Raw genomic sequence first — 17,760 nt, 5'->3', positions numbered from 1 at the left:
ACCTAGTGCCTACTGGTCAAGCCCTAGCCTGACATCCTACCCAGGCCCACACCCTCTATTCCTCACTCTTCCCATCACTGTGGGAACCATAGGGCTCTGGAAGCCCCCATCAGAATGTAAGCCTTATAAGGGTAGGCAATTCTTGTCTGTTTGGCTCACTGTTCTGTCCCCAGAGCCTGGATCAGTGCCAAACTTCCCCTATTCAAACCTTACACACAGAATTTTAGAGCTGGAAGAGACTGTAAGGACCATCTAGTCCAGCCCCTTCATTTCACAGATAAGAAACAGAAACTGAGAGAGAGAAAATGGTGAAAGCAAGGTCACGATGTGAGCTAGTGGTACTGAGTGTCAGGATGTTCTGAGTCACACCCAGGTCAGCTCGATGCTTCCCCCTCCTGGCTGCCAGACCATGCATAAATTCAGCCAATTTACTCATCATTATTTTTTTTTTCAATAAAATATAAAACCTTATGAAAATATCTGCACATTAAGCTTCATGAGCATTGGGCAAAACACACAGTATTTCCAGGGAGTAAAACTGCCAAATTGTGTCTACTTTTTAAGTCTTCTAAGGGAAGAATATTGAGGTAACATAATCTTGAAGGGAGTCTCAAAAGAACACAGGGAAAAGAAGACAAAATATAATTGCTATAGGAGACCCATAAATAAGGGGAGAGAGGATACAGATCCTCCTGAATTTTATGTCCATTTCTGAACTTCCTTATTGCTTCAAAATTTAAAATAAACATCAGCAGAGGTGTGAATGACCCCCAACCAGAACCTACCCACTGTGGTGTAGGCAAACAGAAATGGATAGGTTTCTTCTCCCACAGAGATTTTAATTCACTGATTCATTCTTTTTTTCATTGATTTACTCACTCAACAAACATCAATCAGCACTTATTATGTGCTATGGCCAAGAAGCAGAGATGAATAAGGCATGATCCCTAACCTCAAAGAGCTCTCATCTGATGGGAAAAACAAATGGGTCAAGAAGCAGCTAGACACTGTTTGAGTTTCAATAAAGAAGTATGGGAACAGGGAGGAGGGAAGTCAGCCAGATGGAGAGAGAGCAACCAGCCCTCTGGGAGAATGGAGAAGCACATGTGACAGCACAGAGGCACGTCTAGCAACCATGGGGCTTTAATGGCTAGACTTTGGGGTGCTGAGAGGGAGGAGGGTGGGGAAAGCTGTGGAGAAGCCAGATTGAGGAAATCTATTTATTTTGCAACTACGAAAAGCTAAGGAGGCTTTCCCAATAGTTTGTTTCTGTGTAGTCTGAACTGTCAACTTGCTCTTCCATAGGACTGTAGTTAATTTACTTTTGAGGGTCAGTCATTCCTTCCTCTTTCTCCCTGTCCTCACTTCTTCCTGCCACACAGAAAGTGCCTCTGTCTCCACCTAGGCAGGCAGATGGGAGGCACTCCGACACACACAGTTCACACTCACACCTAAGACAATGTCCCATAAACACCCATGGCCCTGGCTTTTTGTGGGTAAAGATGGAGGGTTGAGCCTCTTCTGCTCTGGGGATCTTAAGGCTTTCTATATACCTCAGGACCTTTTCCAACAGGAATTAGCCCCCCATTTTGCTACCCAGCTAAGGTTGGGGACTGGGCAATGACGCATTTCACTCCCGCAAAACACTGGTGACTTCTCCAAGATCTCCAAAACAGACACTGAATTAATTCTTTCTTCTCCTTCACGTTCAGCCAGTGAGTGAAGAAGTGCTGGTTCTCTTCAGATGCAAAGGGTGAACAGTGCTCTGTGGCATAGTTTTGCATTTCAGGTCCATGCCTTCAACAGCTACCTATTTCCTTTCAGGGATCATGCTGTGTGGAGTGCCTAATTGACAGTTGTGGGGAACGATAGGCAAAATCACTGACAGCCGCAGAATGACCTCTGCAGATAGGACATTTATGTTTTAATAAGCATAAGTATTAACTAATATTAAATATATATATATATATATATATATAGCTTTAAAATTCAACTAGTACCATAAGACTTATAACAAAAAGCAGCAAACCTCTGCTACACCCCAGAACTGCTGTTCCACATAGGCAACTGTCAATTCTATGGTCTGTTTCTTGTGAAATGTCCTTGATATTTAGAAACAGTATATTTGTTTTGCTTTTTCTTAATTTTAGACATTATTTATTGACTTCCTGCTGTGGAGATGGGTATTTGGCTCTCTTACACCCTGTATTCCACCTTGCCCACCCCCACCCCACATTCTGTCCATAATCCCTCAACAACACATAGGCCCTTCCACCCCCTCTACCAAGATAGTTATGACATAGTGAAACTGGGAAACAGTTAGCCATTGATGATTAAGTAGCTAGGAAAAAAGGAAAAAACTAAAAAACTAAAGTTTTTTTCCTTTTTCAATTACTGGTTATAGCTTTTAGCTGTTTACTCACCCATTGTTAACTGTGCTATTTAGGCGATATGCTATCTGACTCCCACTAGGTTCCTATAGATAACATCTCCCTGGAGCCTGGGTCACCATGCTAATGGGTGTTTGAGCTGTTTTTCAGGAATTAGAACCCCTTGTCCACTTCAGGTGGGTTGAGACCACCTACCCATCAACTGGGCCTGCGCAGATGTCTGATAAGTGACCTTTTGACGTCAAGAGGCTAAAAACTCCACCCTCAGGTCATGTTAATGCTGCCGTTTTGTGAACATGCATCCTATGAGGAGGCATGAGGTCTGACTACACTTGCACAGATCATCAATTACCTCACCTTTCCTCACCTCCAATCATCTATCTCCACCTTTCAGACCACCTTGCCCCCCTACCCCATAAATACCCCTGAGTCTCCATTTCTGGGGAGGTGGATTTGAGACTTGTACTCCCGCTTTCTTTACTTGGCTGCCTTGTGATTAAACCCTCTCTCTGCTGCAATCTCATCATCTCGGTGTTTGGCTTTCTGGGAGACAGGCAAAAATGAAACTGGTTCAGCAATGATTGCTTTTTGTTAAATTAATATTCAATATTTGTGATAATATGTATTCACGTTTGAGCCATGAAGAGTATTATGATTCCCTTTCATTTTCTTTCTTTGTTTTTCCTGTACGTGATAACGTCTTCTTTTTCCACTGTAAAACTTATCTCAATATAGTCAGACACTTCAGGCAATCAAGCAATCTGGCAATTCCACTTTTTCTGTGCCTCCAGAACTCTGAATTCTCTCCTATTTTGCCTGGATGCTCTCTGGTCCTGCTGCACAGCATTTATTCTATTTCTCCAATACACTAATCTGAGAAGTCCCTTCCTCTTTATCTTGTTTCCTGGATTCCTTTTCTTTCTCTCTCTTAGTTTACTACCTTTACTATGGTGGAGCACATCTTCCAGTAGTTTCCTGAGAGAGTGTATGGGAAGTAACTTTCTTTTTTTTTTTTTTAATATTTTATTTATTTATTTATTTTGCCCCCAAAGCCCCAGTAGATAGTTGTATGTCATAGCTGCACATCCTTCTAGTTGCTGTATGTGGGAGGTGGCCTCAGCATGGCCGGAGAAGCAGTGTGTTGTTGCGCGCCCAGGATCCGAACCCAGGCTGCCAGCCACGGAGCGCGAGCACTTAACCGCTAAGCCACGGGGCCAGCCCGGAGGTAACTTTCTGATTCCCAAAAATCTAACAGTGTCTATATTTTTAATTTAAGCTTTGATTGTTAGTTTGAATGCTAATTGGTCTGACTCATATAAAATTCTGGGCTGAAAAATAATTTTCCTTCAGAACTTGAAGGCATTCCTCCATTGTCTTCTGGCTTCCAGTACCGCTGACTTTTCATGCCACTCTGGTACTCAGTTTTCTGTTTGTGACTCTGATGTGTGTTTTCCAATACCACCAAGTGATTAGCTCAATTCTGACACTATCTACTCAAAGATAACATCAGATCCCACAGATTAAGGACTCAGTCCCTCAAAACTGTCCCCATTTCAGATGCCAATCGCAGGTCCAGGTTACCTGTGCTGCTGACCAACTAGTTATAAATTGGAGGTTCCCACAAACTCCTCCCCAGGTTTGATTAACATGCTAGGGCTGCTCACAGAACTCAGAGAAACATTTACTTACATTTACCAATTTATTATAAGGGATATTATAAAGAATATAGATGAATAGCCCAATGAAGAGGTATACATAGCAGGAGGTCTGGAAGGGTCCTGAGTGCACGAGCTTCTGTCCCCGTGTAACTGAGATGCAACACCCTCCCTATATAACCACCCAAGGGGGGTCATCTGCCTGCTGCAAGACATGCCAGTAGTTGAGAGGCAAGGTGGTAGGAGAGAAAGGGTTTTATTATAGCTTGCTAGCAAGGGGGAAGACGGCTGACTAATGTCCGAAAGAACCATCTTACAGAGCAAAGACTACAGGCCAGTTATATAGGGGGCTGGTCTCCGGGTGGGGTGGTATCTGGTCTTCAGGTGGGGCAGACATCTGGTCTTAGTTCCTGATAATCTTGTTTTACTGGATATGCGACAGAGACTGGAGCAACGCCCTATACCCTGATCAAGGATGATGGCCATCAGCATAGACCCTCTGTCATTACATTCCTAAGGAACTCAAAAGAACAAGGTTCTTGGCTTACAGCAGCTGGGTTAGTTAATCAGAGGTCACTCAAAGTTAGAATAGGGTTTCTTTTCTAATATGGCTTCCCTTATGTCAATCTTGTGCTGAGCTGGTATCACCCACGTGTGGATATGTTCACCAACCTGGAAGCTCATTGAATCTTGTTCAAGAATTTTTATAGAATTTAACCTGCAACCTCTCTACAATACACACTTACCCTTCCCAGAGGTCAGCGGGTGTGGATAAAAGTTCTAACCCTCTAATCGCTTAGTCTCTCTGGTGACCAGCCCCTTCCTGAGGCTATCCTGAAGCCCCACCCTAAGTCACTTCATTAGCATAAATGAAGGGGTACTCAAAAGAGGCTCTTTATGAATGACAAAGGACACTCCTAACACTCAGGAAATTTCATAGGTTTTAGGAGGTTTGTGACAGGAACTAGGGACAAAGATTTAATATATTTATTATACCACAGTGACCTATTTTTTCTTCTCTCAAAGTTTTGAGAAGCTTTTTTCTATTCATGATCTTGTGACTGGGTATGGATATTTTTTCATTCATTGTTCTGGGAATCAAGTGGACTCTTTCAATTTAGAAACATATGTTCTTTAGTTCTAAGAAAAAATATTGTATTATTTCTCTCTTAAATTTTCCCCTCTGTTTTCTCTATTCTCTCTTTCTTCTATATTAACTTGTATTATTCAGATATTGGGGTTCCTAGACTGATTCTTTTTTTTCTTAAAAATTTTTTTTATTGAGATATAACTGACATATAACATTATATTAATTTCAGGTGTATGACATAATGATTTAATATTTATATATATTGCAAAAGGATCACCACAAGTCCTGTTAACATCCATTACCACACAGTTATAATTTTTTTCTTGTGATGAGATCTTTTAAGATCTATTCTCTTAGCAACTTTCAAATATACAATACAGTGTTATTAACTATAGTCACTGTGCTGTACAGTACATCCCCATGACTTATTTATTTTATAACTGAAAGTTTGTACTTTTTGACCCCTGTACTCCTTTCACTCACCCCCACCTCTGTCAACCACTATCTGTTCTCTGTATCTATGAATTTGTTTTTTGGGTTTTTTTTTTTTTTTAAGATTCCACATGTGAGTGTGTGGGGGAGTAAAAATAATTTTCCCTTTACCCTTCCAGGTTTTTGGCTGAGACCTTGATCTGTAATAAAAGACAGATTAACAGGAGAAAGCAAACAGAAGTTTAATATCATGTATACCTCCTGTATACATGGGAGAGACCCAGGAAAATTGAGTAACTCCATGAAATGGCCCAAGCCACCACCGCAAATACCATCTTCAGCTAAAGACAAAAGAAGATGTTGGGGGTGGAGGGAGCCAGGTATGGGAGGTTCTCAGACAAAGCACAGTAAACAAGGGTAAGGTTGTTATGCAGATTTAAGTCCATGCCTTCTCCATTGATAGGGGCTTCTAGAGATTTAGTCATCCTCCTCTTCCTGGTACAGGGAGGGTGACACCTTTACACATGGAGGTTTCCCTTATAAATGTAAATTTCTCTTACAAAAAGATAACTTTTACTTGGTTTCAGAGTTTTTCAGGGTATCTGCAGTTTCTTAAAATAGCTAGCTCAAGATAATCCTTATGCCAAAGAGGCATATTTTGAAGTGGCAAATTCTGCTCCCCTTGAAGTGATATCATAGAGTATCTGTCTTTCTCTGCCTGACTAATTTTGTTTAGCATAATGTCCTGAAGGTCCATCCATGTTGTTGCAGATGGCAAGATTTCTTTCGTTTTTATGTGTGCATATGCCACATTTTCTTTATCATTCATCCATCGATGGACATTTAGGTTGTTTCCATGTCTTGTTTATTGTAAATAGTGCTGCAATGAAAGTGAGGGTACATGTGTCTTTTCGAGTTAGTGTTTTCATTTCCTTCGGGTAAATACCCAGATGTGGAATTGCTGTATCATATGGTAGTTCTATTTTTAACTTTTTGAGGAACCTCTATACTATTTTCCATGGTGGTTGCACTAATTTACATTCCCACCCACAGTGCACAAGGGTTCTGTTTTCTACGCGTCCTTGCCAACACTCATTTCTTGTCGTTTTGATGATAGCCATTCTAACAGGTGTGAGGTGGTATCTCGTTACAGTTTTCATTTGTATTTCCCTGATGATTAGTGATGTTGAACATCTTTTCACATACCTGTTGGCCATCTGTATGTCTTCTTTGGAAAAAATGCCTATTCAGATCCTCTCCCCATTATTTATTTATTTATTTATTTATTTTTGTGAGGAAGGTCAGCCCTGAGCTAACATCCATGCTAATCCTCCTCTTTTTGCTGAGGAAGACCGGCTCTGTGCCAACATCTAATGCCAATCCTCCTCCTTTTTTTTCCCCAAAGCCCCAGTAGATAGTTGTATGTCATAGTTGCACATCCTTCTAGTTGCTGTATGTGGCACGCGACCTCAGCATGGCCGGAGAAGCGGTGCGTCAGTGCGCGCCCGGGATCCGAACCCAGGCCGCCAGCAGCGGAGCGCATGCACCTAACCGCTAAGCCACGGGGCCGGCCCTCTCCCCATTTTTTAATCAGATCGCTGGGCTGATTCTTTAACTGTCTTATCTTTTCTCTTTTATTTTCATCTCTTTACCTTTTGCTCTGCTTTCTGAGTTCCTCAAGTTAATCTTCTAAAACTTCCATTGATTTTTAATTCTTTTTAACTTCTGTTATCATATTTTTTATTTTCTAAGGCTCTTTCTTATTGGCTGGTTTTTCAGTTTTTCTTATTCAGACATTCTGTTCCTGTTTTTAAATGCACCATCTTCTCATATGTCTCTAAGAATATTAAGTATAACTTTTGGGGATTTTATTTAATTTTCTCTTGTTCCCTGCATTGTCTTTCTTCCTCTAAGTTTCCTTTTTTTTTTTCCCAATGATTCAGCTTGTTTGGAGACTGTCTTTCGTGTTAGAGGCTTTCCTCAAATGTCTTGTGATCCTGGCTGTCCATTTATATTTCAGAATAAATTGCTAACTACTTGCCTGGAAGCTTTGTGTGTTACGGGTGGAGTGTGTCAGTCCGCATTGTAAGTGAAATAGGAACCAAGATAATCAGTTAAGAGTGAAGAGAGAGGAGGAGAGGTTCAAAGTTCCTCTCTCACCTAAATTTTGCTTTTGGTACAGATGTTTGTTTATGGCTCAAACTCTACATCAACCTATTTACCGCTTCAGAACAGCTTGCTGTCAAAACTTCCTGTATGAGACTTTCTTCTTATTTTAACCTCTTTCTTTTGCTAACTGTTAAGCAATCAAGGAAATTTTTGGGGTAAAGATTTCATTGCCTTCTTCCTTCTATCTAAAGCAGAAAGAAAAAAAAATATGCATGCAATAGTATAGGTCCCAGATTTTTATGAAACCTCCTGATAGCCTTCACTTCTTAAGAAAAAGTGTTCTCAACTCTCATGTATCTAGTTATTCATTCATTAAAAAAATATTGAAATATCTACCATAAGCCAAGCGCTATATTACCCTCTGGGTTTACAACCGTGAATGAAACAGAAATAGTTCTTGTCCTCATGGAGCTGAATATCTTGTTGGGGAGACAGACAATAAACAAGTAAACCAACAAATAAATGTATATTTGTGAATTGTGATAATTTAACAAAAATGAACTGGGTACAATGATTATGACTAAGAGGGAAGATCTACTCAAATATAGTGGTCAAAAGGCTGCCAAGGAGATGAAATTTAAGTTGAATCTGGGCCCTATGAACCCATTTACTTAAATATTAACAAAAAATTATTAAGTACGTACACAACACAATTTTATTAACCATCTTATATTTCAAATCGTTCAATTTTTCTTAAATGAGTAAGCTCTCTCTTTTTCCTGAACACTTTAAAACAATATTAAACAAAACATAAACAGATTATTTTAAACAGAAGATATATAGAAGTTTCTTGGTAATCTTGATCTCAGTTTGCAAATGAAATAGGTTTTATGCCTTAATTAGTATCAATGTCCCTCTCTTACTCACTCAGAGATGCTGGCATCCGATCATGCTCCGTGTACAGACTTCTTTATCTCTGTGTCTCATAGGGTGATCCCTTCTCACGTTCCTCCTCTTGGCTTCTCCATGTGTCAAGGTCAAATCTATTCAATCCCCAAACCTCCCAGGATCAAAAAGAGAAGAAATTCTTTCCTCAGGGAGCAGAGTAGGAAGGAGGCTGAACGAACAATGACCACAGGTTAGGAATTGGGGTAAAAGGAAGAGAAGAGAAGAAATGGGATGGCAGGGAAACAGGGGAAGGGGTTTTCAAGGAAGAAAAGTCAGCGGTGTGGGTGGGCTGGAGGCCCCGTAGGAAGCAGAATCTGGGGATGGAGCTGAAATGTCCTCCAGGATCCATAGAGAGGGAGGGAGAACGTTAATGTCTGAAGTCAATTATCATGTTTCTTTGTGTCCCATTACACCCAGCATAGGATGCTCCTTAAATACTTGTCAAATCTATCTTTTTAAACACCTATTACATTCTGTGTATTGGAGCTGCAGAGGAGGGTGAGAATGGGCTTTGCTCACGGTTGAATGGAGAAGACAGACACAGAAACGAAAGCCATAATACAATGTGCTCAGTACTTTCCTAAAATCATTCACTATGGTTAACTGGAAGACAAAGTGGTTAAAAAGCCAGGTGCAGATTGTGATAACTGTAACTGTGAGTTCCCTGAGGGATAGGGATTTATCCCGACCTCTTCTTCACTGTATCTTCAATGACTAGAACACAGGGCACATTAAAAATGCTCTGTAAATGCATGTTGCTTAAATGAATTGAAGAGTGCTAAAATATTTATACCTTAGGTAGTGGGCAGACATCATAGGGTTTTAAGCAGAAAAGTAACACAAGCATTTCTTTCATTTAGGATTAACCTCCTGGCAGTGCAATCAGGAGGATGGTTAGGAGCATAGTTAGGAGACCATGGCCAGGGTCCAGGCAGGAATAAAGGGAAGGTGGGAGTGCTGGCAGGCAGTGGTGGGAAAAGGAGGGCTCTAAATAACACCCAGCTTTCTGCCTTGGGCAACAGAAAGAAAACAGGGAGAGTGGAGAGAGGCCTGGATTTGGCGCCGCATCAGTCCTGAGAAGGACTGTGATCCAAGAGAAGAGGTCCAGGAAAGAGCAGCCCAGGTGGCTGAGGAGAGCTGGTCAATGCATTGGACGCTGGGAGAAGCCGAGGATAATGGAATTGAACTTAGCAATCAGGATGTCACTAGGCGGCAAACCAGCAGCAGGAGGTTGAAGGGTGAATGGTTGGTGAGGAACTGGAGATGGAGCAGAGACAACTGTTTCAGAAGTCAGCTGAGAAGAGGAGAGGGACAGGGTGTGTCTGGACTAATGGGGTTTCCTTCCTGCCGTGGCCTGTGAAAACCAGGAAAGGCCACTGTTGCCTGCCAAAAGAGCACAGCCTCGCCTTTAGGAGATGAGGCTTCTCTGAGGACACAGGAAAGGAAGTCTGGGACCCTTCCTCCATGGGCCCTGCAGGACTGAGTGGAGAAGGGGGAAACACCTGCCCTCAGGGAGTCCCAAAAATGAGCAGAATGCCCAGCCTGTCTGCCACAAGTCCAGGCACAGGGGGTCTGGGGCTGACAGATAGAAGGTGGACAGAGTGGGCCCTTGGATGGTAGCTCCAAAGCCATCGTCTCCTGCCACCCCAGAGACATTCCCTGCTGCAAATTAATCCTGCACTGCTTTTCTTCAACCACTCCTAGAACCCTGAGGAAGACAGGCAGGGATGCTGAGAACCTGGACTGAGGCTGCCCAGGAGAGAGAGGTTCACAGAAGGAAGCGGTTACCTGAGCAGAGGGGTCTGGCTGGGATGGAGCTGGAACTCTGGCTGACGGGATTCCTGGCAGTGCAGCGATAGCTGTCACTGACCCCAGATTTCCAGGAGACACTGAGAGTGGTTCCCCCATGGGATACAACTGTCCCTTGGCCGAGGGGGTCCCAGCTGTACGCAGCATCCTCTCCAGCCTGTTCCAGGGAGCAGACCAGGGTGATGAAGCAGGTCCCATCCTTCATAATCTGGGAGCTGGCAGTGATATTGGGATCCTGCAGCCTCTCTGGGCCAAAGAGAGACGATTCAAGCTATAAGAAGGCTCTGATCTGGCCAAGTAGGGGAGAGGAAAGGTCAAAGTTCAAATGTGCGTCCTCCACCTCCCTCATTATAGACACACAGGGTGAAATCCTTGGTGATGTTGATCAGGGTGGAGTATGCAGAGTTATCCAGGCTCTAAAGGGGCCCAAGTCCCGCAGCCTCAGAGGATGGATCTGAAGAGAGTAGCCGTGACGGGGGACACTCAATCGTCTGCTGTAGGGTCCCTGAGTCCCAGCGACCAGGATTGGTTTGCCTGCTGGTCCTGGTTGCAAAACAGCAAGAAGCCCTCAAGAGCACCAGGTAATGTTTACTACCTCCTGCCCTACTGGAACCTCCAGGCACAGAGTGGCTGACTCTCCAAGGGTGCCGATCACCATCTCCCCCATTGTCTTCCCTTCCAGGGAGGAGACCTGACCAGGGGTCAATTTCATTATCCCCTACTAAAAAGCTGCCTTCACCTAATAGGAATATTTCGTATCACAAACCCAAGGAAAATGTCTAAGAAGGTTCTTTGCTTTCCCTCCATCAGTTAGCTTCCCTGTGTTCATCCTCAATTGTCATCTGTACCTTTTTTTCTTCCCACTGGAGGAGAATGGCTCTGCCATGGCACCCTGGTGACCTTGCCCATGTCCCTCGCGCAAAGGTTGGAACCACAGCTAACCTGAGTCTTGGCAAAATGCCCTGTGATCCTCCCAGAACATGAGAGGATGGTCTGTGAGGCACCACCCTGAAGCCATCTCCCACTCACCTCTCTGTCTCCCTTGGGAGGCTGTCATGAGACAGTTTCTTGTGAGGAATGGGGCTTCCTGCACCATCCCCCTCTGAATAGAGCTACAGACAATAAAACCCCTTCACTGCAGTCTGGAATTGGTTCCTCAGCAATGGGGCACTCCACAACTCGAGTTGGGGTCACCCAGCCCCTTTAGTTTCACTGTCATCCCTTTTGGCATGTGGGACAAGGACCCAGGGACCTGGGGCCTTTGGTCACTCTTCCTTTCACTATCTTTATAAGAAATAAGCTGTCTGAGTCTAAAAGTGCCTTACTGTATCTTTACTGGCTGAATCAGTCAGCCGTTGGCCCTTCTTGCTGCTGTGTGTGCCTGACGCCTACCCCTATTTTCTCTTTTGTCGCTCCCTCTGCTAAAACAATTCTTAAAATTTCTTTAAGGAGTATGCTAATAGCCTTCCCTTACCTCTATATAGAATGTTACGAAGCTCTTTCACACGAATTTTATTCTCACAAGAAGTTAGTTTTCCTATTTCAGCAAGGAGGAAGCTCAAAGCCACACGAGTAAGCTGCGGCGAAACTCAGTTCTCGGGGCCTGAAATCCCGTTCTCTGCCCACCGCAGACCCAAGAGTTCTCCTGCAACTGGGCTGGGGTGGATCCTGGGCCTTGATGTTTTTCAGGAGATTCTCTAAGGCAACTCTACTTTACACATGTTTTAAGGTAAACACATGTTAGTTTTGTAATTAGAAAGAAAATTGTAAAAGTTACTAAAAGGGAAGTGGGAAAGGCTGTAAAAATGACTGAAAGGGGGCACCGCCTACCCCCACCTGTTGCTGTCCCCAGGACACTCACCATAAACTTGCAATGTGTACTTCCAGGTGTGGGTGATGCGGGACCTCCTCAGGTCAATGTGGGCTTGATAGGGCCCTGCATCCTCCCAGCTCAGGTTACTGATCTGCAGGGAGCGGCCTGGGCCCACCACACTCAGGCGACCCCGGTACCGGGTTTCCGCCTGGTAAAAGCTGTCTGGTCCTCCAGCTTCTACCAAAGTTACCGTGGCTATGGCCACGGGGACCTAACGGGACATCCAGGAGATGCTCTCCACCTGCTGTCCATCCTGTAGTTGCAGGGGCAAAGTGACAGACCCTCCTAGGGTCCCAGTTACCACCACGGGGGCTGAGTCCTTTCTGGAAGCCCCTGGCCCTGCAGACACAGAACAGAAGCTTCAGGGACAGCCTGACTAAACCGGAGGCTCACAACAGGCCTGAGAGACTCAGGTAAGGGGTTATTATTCCTATTTTATAGAAGAGAAAACAGAGACCCAAAGAATTTAGGTGACTTGCTCAAGACTACACAGCTAGTTAGTGATGGACCTAGAACGCAAGTCAACTCCCTTCCTTCATGCCAAGTGGTCTTCTTCAGTATTTACATGAATTAATTAACATATAATGAAATAATTACATGAATGCTGTCCTAAGGGTTGCAGCTGCTAAGTGGAATGGAGAGGAAGGAAAATTCTTGCGATCATCCTGTGGGGATGATCTCTGCCGTTGCTCTGAGTCACTCGTGCTGATCCAAGGAACAGGACCAGAACTCACTCAGCCTAGCCCCATCCACAGCAGGAACTGCCTTGCAGCATCCCCCATAATTGCTTGTTTGGCCACTTCTGAAACAGAAGCCACTCTGAGGCCCAGCCGGTTGTCTGGGAACATATCTTTCTAGAGCAGGATGAGTAGTGAGGCGTTGGTCAAGGCAGTTTAAGGGTGGTCAGTGGGACAGTCATTTGGATACCAGCCTATAATGCACTTGAGAGAAGAGTGTAAGTGCCAGGCCACTAGTCAGATGGCCTGAGTTCAAACCCTTGCTCTACCAGGTACTGGCTGTGTGATCTTGGACAGGTTACTTAACCTCTCTGAGTCTTGGTCTTCTCACCTGTGAAACAAGCAGTACCATCTTCCAGGATTTCGTGAGGGTTAAATGACATAATACAAATAAATGCCTCACTATAGGTATTATTAAAGATATCTAATGTCACTGGAATAAGTTGATGACTGCATCTTGTTTGTATCCTCACTAAAACTAGTCAGCACCCTTGGAGAGAAATGTAAAAAAGCATTTCTTTCAGTAGCCTGATTCATCTTTGTCAGAGTATTTTTGCAACACCGACACGCAGTCCCAGGAGGCAGCCAAGTCCGAAACTGACTCAGGTCTGCTGCATAGTTGTTTAAAGAGAAAAGGCCAGATGGTTCAGGGAGGGATCTGGGTCCTGATTCAAACTGGGATCCAGAAACACTGGCTACCTCACTGTTTCCTACGCCAAGTGGTGAGGATCCTTGCCAAAAGTTGAACCAAGAAGTCCTGTGACAACAGCTATTTGGTGACAAGGAGTGAAAGAGTGGCTGCTGACCTGTGGGAGGGTGGATTCCCAGCTGGGGGAAGTGCAGCATCCCGTGTGCCCACCACAGAATCCCCTCCATGGCCTGGCGTTCATTGTTTCTGTGGAACTATTCTGGCTCGACCTGGAGCATCATGCAAGCCGGCAAGAAGCATACCAAGACAGCAGATGCTGGTACCAGAATGACCTTCCTTGCTCCAAGTTGGGCCCAGGAACTGGAGTCTAGCCTGGAGGAACTCCACCTGGGCTAAGCAGCTTCCCTCACTCTTGCACCCACGAGAGCATTCACTCCCTAGGCCCAGTTCAAGCACTGCTTCCTAGCTGGAGCCTTCACTGAGCTCCATACTTCTGGTCCAGCCGTGCCTTCCACCTGGTTTCCTTCAGCCTGGGCTGTTGGCTTGTTTTGTTTTAAGCATTTCCTTCATTCTGCCTCGTACAACTAGCTGTGTTGCGTGTCTTTCCCCACAGTTCGTGAGCTCCCCGAGGACGGGAGAAGGTGGAAGGGAACTAATGTTTGGGTAATAAGTACAGTAAGGCCAGTGGTTTAGTCTCATGGTTAGGTGCAGTGGGTTGTGTGCAGAACTTCCTGGTCTGAATCCTGTTTCTGGATTCAAGTGAGGGGAAAGAGACACAAAGGGATCAGATCAGGACACGCAACCCAAATGCCAGACACTGTGCCAAGTACTTTGAGCACATTATTTTATTTAGTCTTCCCCACAAACTTGTAAGGCAAGTGTTCTTATTCCCACTTTACAGATGAAGACCATGTGACTCAAAGAGTTAAGAAACTTGTCCAAAGTCGCCATCTAGGAAGCAGCAGTCCAGACGAAAATCCAAGTTCGTCTGACCCCAAAACTGATGCTCTGTTGACTACACCAGGTTGCCAGCAGCTGGATTTCATACACTTAATTCCTCCCTGTGTCCACTGACTTCCACCCCCACCACACACGCAGCATTAGACATGGCACACAAGAGGCCTCAATAGATTTTTCTAGAACTGAACCGAAGAACTCTGAACATTTTTTAAGGCAAGACCAGTCTTACTCATTCTTTCACCATACGCCCAAGAGATGCCCCTGTGTACAGTGACCACCAAGGGCCCAGCCTGGGAGCCATGGAGGAAGAAAAGCTCACAGACATGCTTGCTGTGTGGGAGGATAGGAAAGTGGGGAAAGCAGAACATTACAGGAATCCAGCCTCTCAGTGTCAATTCTGCAACTTTGGTCGGGGACACTGTGGGTCTCTCAGAATTTCCTTGTTGCTGCTACATTCCCACAGCTGGGTTGTGTCAACTTCTATTTTTCACTCATGACCAGCCATGTGCCAGAAGATGTTACCTAATCTCTCTGAGCCTCAGTCCAACATCTGTAAAATGGGCGTAAAACTATCTGCCTTATCTACATCACAAGATTGTTATGGGGATCAGATTTTTAAAAATTTAAATTTTTAAATTCTTTGTAAGCTGCCAAGTTTTCAACACATCTAAGGGATTCATCAGCATGCTTAGGGGATGCCCTAAAGGCTGGGGCTGGGACAACCCTGAAGGCAGGTGACTCTGGCAACCAGTGCATGCTGGTTTTCCCCTGAAGAAGAAGGAAAGTGAAAGCTTGAAACTCTGGAGACTACAAGCAGTACCTGGCCCCTCACTGTGGGTTTCTCAAGAGCTGTGTTCCCTGGCCTCCAATTCCTGAGCTTATCTCCCGCCATTGCTCAGGTCCTTGGGAGTGGGTGTGAGCAGTAAGAATCTGGAGGGACAGGAGCTGCCACTAGGTGCCAGGCTTGAGATCCCCTCCTAAGTCATTTGTGGGACAGGGAAAGCCCAATTCATGATGAAGCGTGACTCCCAGGGGCCAGCAGGAGAGTGGGGAAGGGGAAAAACAAGATCATGCTTGAAATGGCAAGATGCGGATGGGGCAAGTCCTGGAACTGGCTGTGGCAACTCCTCCATCTCATGGCCCCATCATCAGCCTGTCTGGGGATCCCCAGGATCCTTGTGATTCATTAGCAGAAGAAACGTGAGGGTAGCAAGGACACAGTCTGGGCCTGCGTGGTCTGAGATGATAGCTCACGCACCCACCCACACCCACCCACTGCCGCACATGTACACACACAGAGCCTGGCTCCCAGGGATGCAGCATCTTCAGTGAAAATTACCCATTGCTAGAGAAACTCAATGTGCAGGCAGGTAGAGGTGCGTGGGACATAGTGGCAGGAGTAGACTTACCCAAGGAGAAGAAAAGACCAAGGAGAAGCAAAGACCATTGTAGAGAAAGGCCCATAATGTTCCCCAGTAGACACGCCTGCCTTCAGGCAGCTGACAAACCATGCATGTGTAAATGTCAGCCCACACACATTTCCTGTTTTTAGAGGTCACCACTTTAATCACATGTAGCTTTTGAGTCACAAGATGTGAAGATGAGTGGACATGAAAGAAAGAAAAGTGAGAGGCACCAGAGTGAGCTATTTAAAAGCCAGAGCTGATGATGTCACAGCCTTGCTTTAAACCCTCCCAAGGTCCCCCATCCCCTACAAGGTGAAGTCCAGGGTCGCAGTCCTGGAGAACGAGGCCCTTCATGATCTGCTTGCTTCCTGCCAACCTCTCAGCCTCATGTTCTGTCACCACAGACTGCTCCTCAAGTCTCCCTGATACCAGCTCAACACAAGGTTGACATAAGGGAAGCCATATTGTAGAAAAGAAACCATATTGTAACTTTGAATGACCTCTGATTAACTAACCTGCTGGATATGCACCCTCTAGGCTTTTGAGTTCCTTAGGAATGTGATGACCCCCAGGCAGAGAGTCTATGCTGATAGCCATCATCAATGACAACCGAAAGATCTGGGTGTTGCTCCAGTCTCTGATGCATATCCAGTAAAACAGAAGATTATTAGGAAATAAGACCAGGTATTTGCCCCATGTAAAGACCAGATACCACCCCACCCGGAGACCAGCCCCCTATATAACTGGCCTGTAGTCTTTGTTCTGTAAGATAGTTCTTTTAGACATTAGTCAGCCATCTTCCCCCTTGCTAGCAAGTTGTAATAAAACCCTTTCTCCCCTATCACCTTGCCTCTCGACTATTGGCATGTGTTGCAGTGGGCCGATGACCCTCCTTGAGTAGTAACATCCCCACACACCCCTTATGATTTCTCACTGTTGTAAATTGGCTCCTGCAATTTGGCTTACTGGATTATCCTAGTTCCTGCCGCCTACCTCAACTACCTCACCCTAACATCTTCCCATATCCCCCCCAAGGTCATCACCGCCTTGGGAAAGGCTTCCCTGAAGCCCCAGGCTAGGATATGTGGCCTCTTTTGGGCCTTTCAGGTCCCCTGTGCTTACTTCTATCCTAACACCCATCCCGCTATATCATAAATATCTGCTTACTTGCACACTCTCCCCAGTACACTCTCAGCCCCTTGAGGGCAGGGCCTTTCTTTTTCATCTTTCATCCCCAGTGACTAGCTTGGGGTCAGCACATAGTAGGGGCTTAGTTCCTACATGTTTGGTGAGTGGACATTGAGTCATCAGGCAAAGAAGAGCAAGCCCAGAAGGGCCCAAGGACGAAAAGGTGGAAGGCACAGGCTGCTGGCTCTAGCTTCTTTAGCACTGGAAGGATTCAGGGGATAGGACATTTGAGATCACCTCTACCTCCAGCCACAAGGGACTAGATCAGATACTATTTTGCTATCTTACCATTTTGGTGATACAGTCAAGGGAGCTGCATGAAAAGGTCCGGATCTGTGGGTGGATGGAGGGAGAGGGGAGAGCTGGGGCAGGCATGGAGCTCCTTTCTCCACCTCTCTACACACAATAGTCATGATGGCTTTGCTGGGCTATGCAGACTCTGCTAACATCTCCACAAGGATATAATTGTGACTGGCATCTCCTGTCAGCCCCCTTACTGCTTTGGATTTCTTAC

The 17,760-nt window shown here is 45.0% G+C and overlaps 1 pseudogene; it reads right to left on the bottom strand.

Annotated features, from left to right (window-relative positions):
* Positions 1-8,719: 8,719 nt before the first annotated feature.
* LOC101404788 (SLAM family member 9-like) lies at positions 8,720-16,116 on the bottom strand (annotated as a pseudogene).
* Positions 16,117-17,760: the final 1,644 nt, after the last annotated feature.

The sequence above is a fragment of the Ceratotherium simum genome, chromosome 2 (genome assembly GCF_057802395.1).
Source record: "Ceratotherium simum simum isolate JZ-2026a chromosome 2, ASM5780239v1, whole genome shotgun sequence".
Taxonomy (NCBI): domain Eukaryota; kingdom Metazoa; phylum Chordata; class Mammalia; order Perissodactyla; family Rhinocerotidae; genus Ceratotherium; species Ceratotherium simum.
Note: the sequence above shows the minus strand (reverse complement) of the source record. Positions and strands in the feature narration are given on the sequence as shown.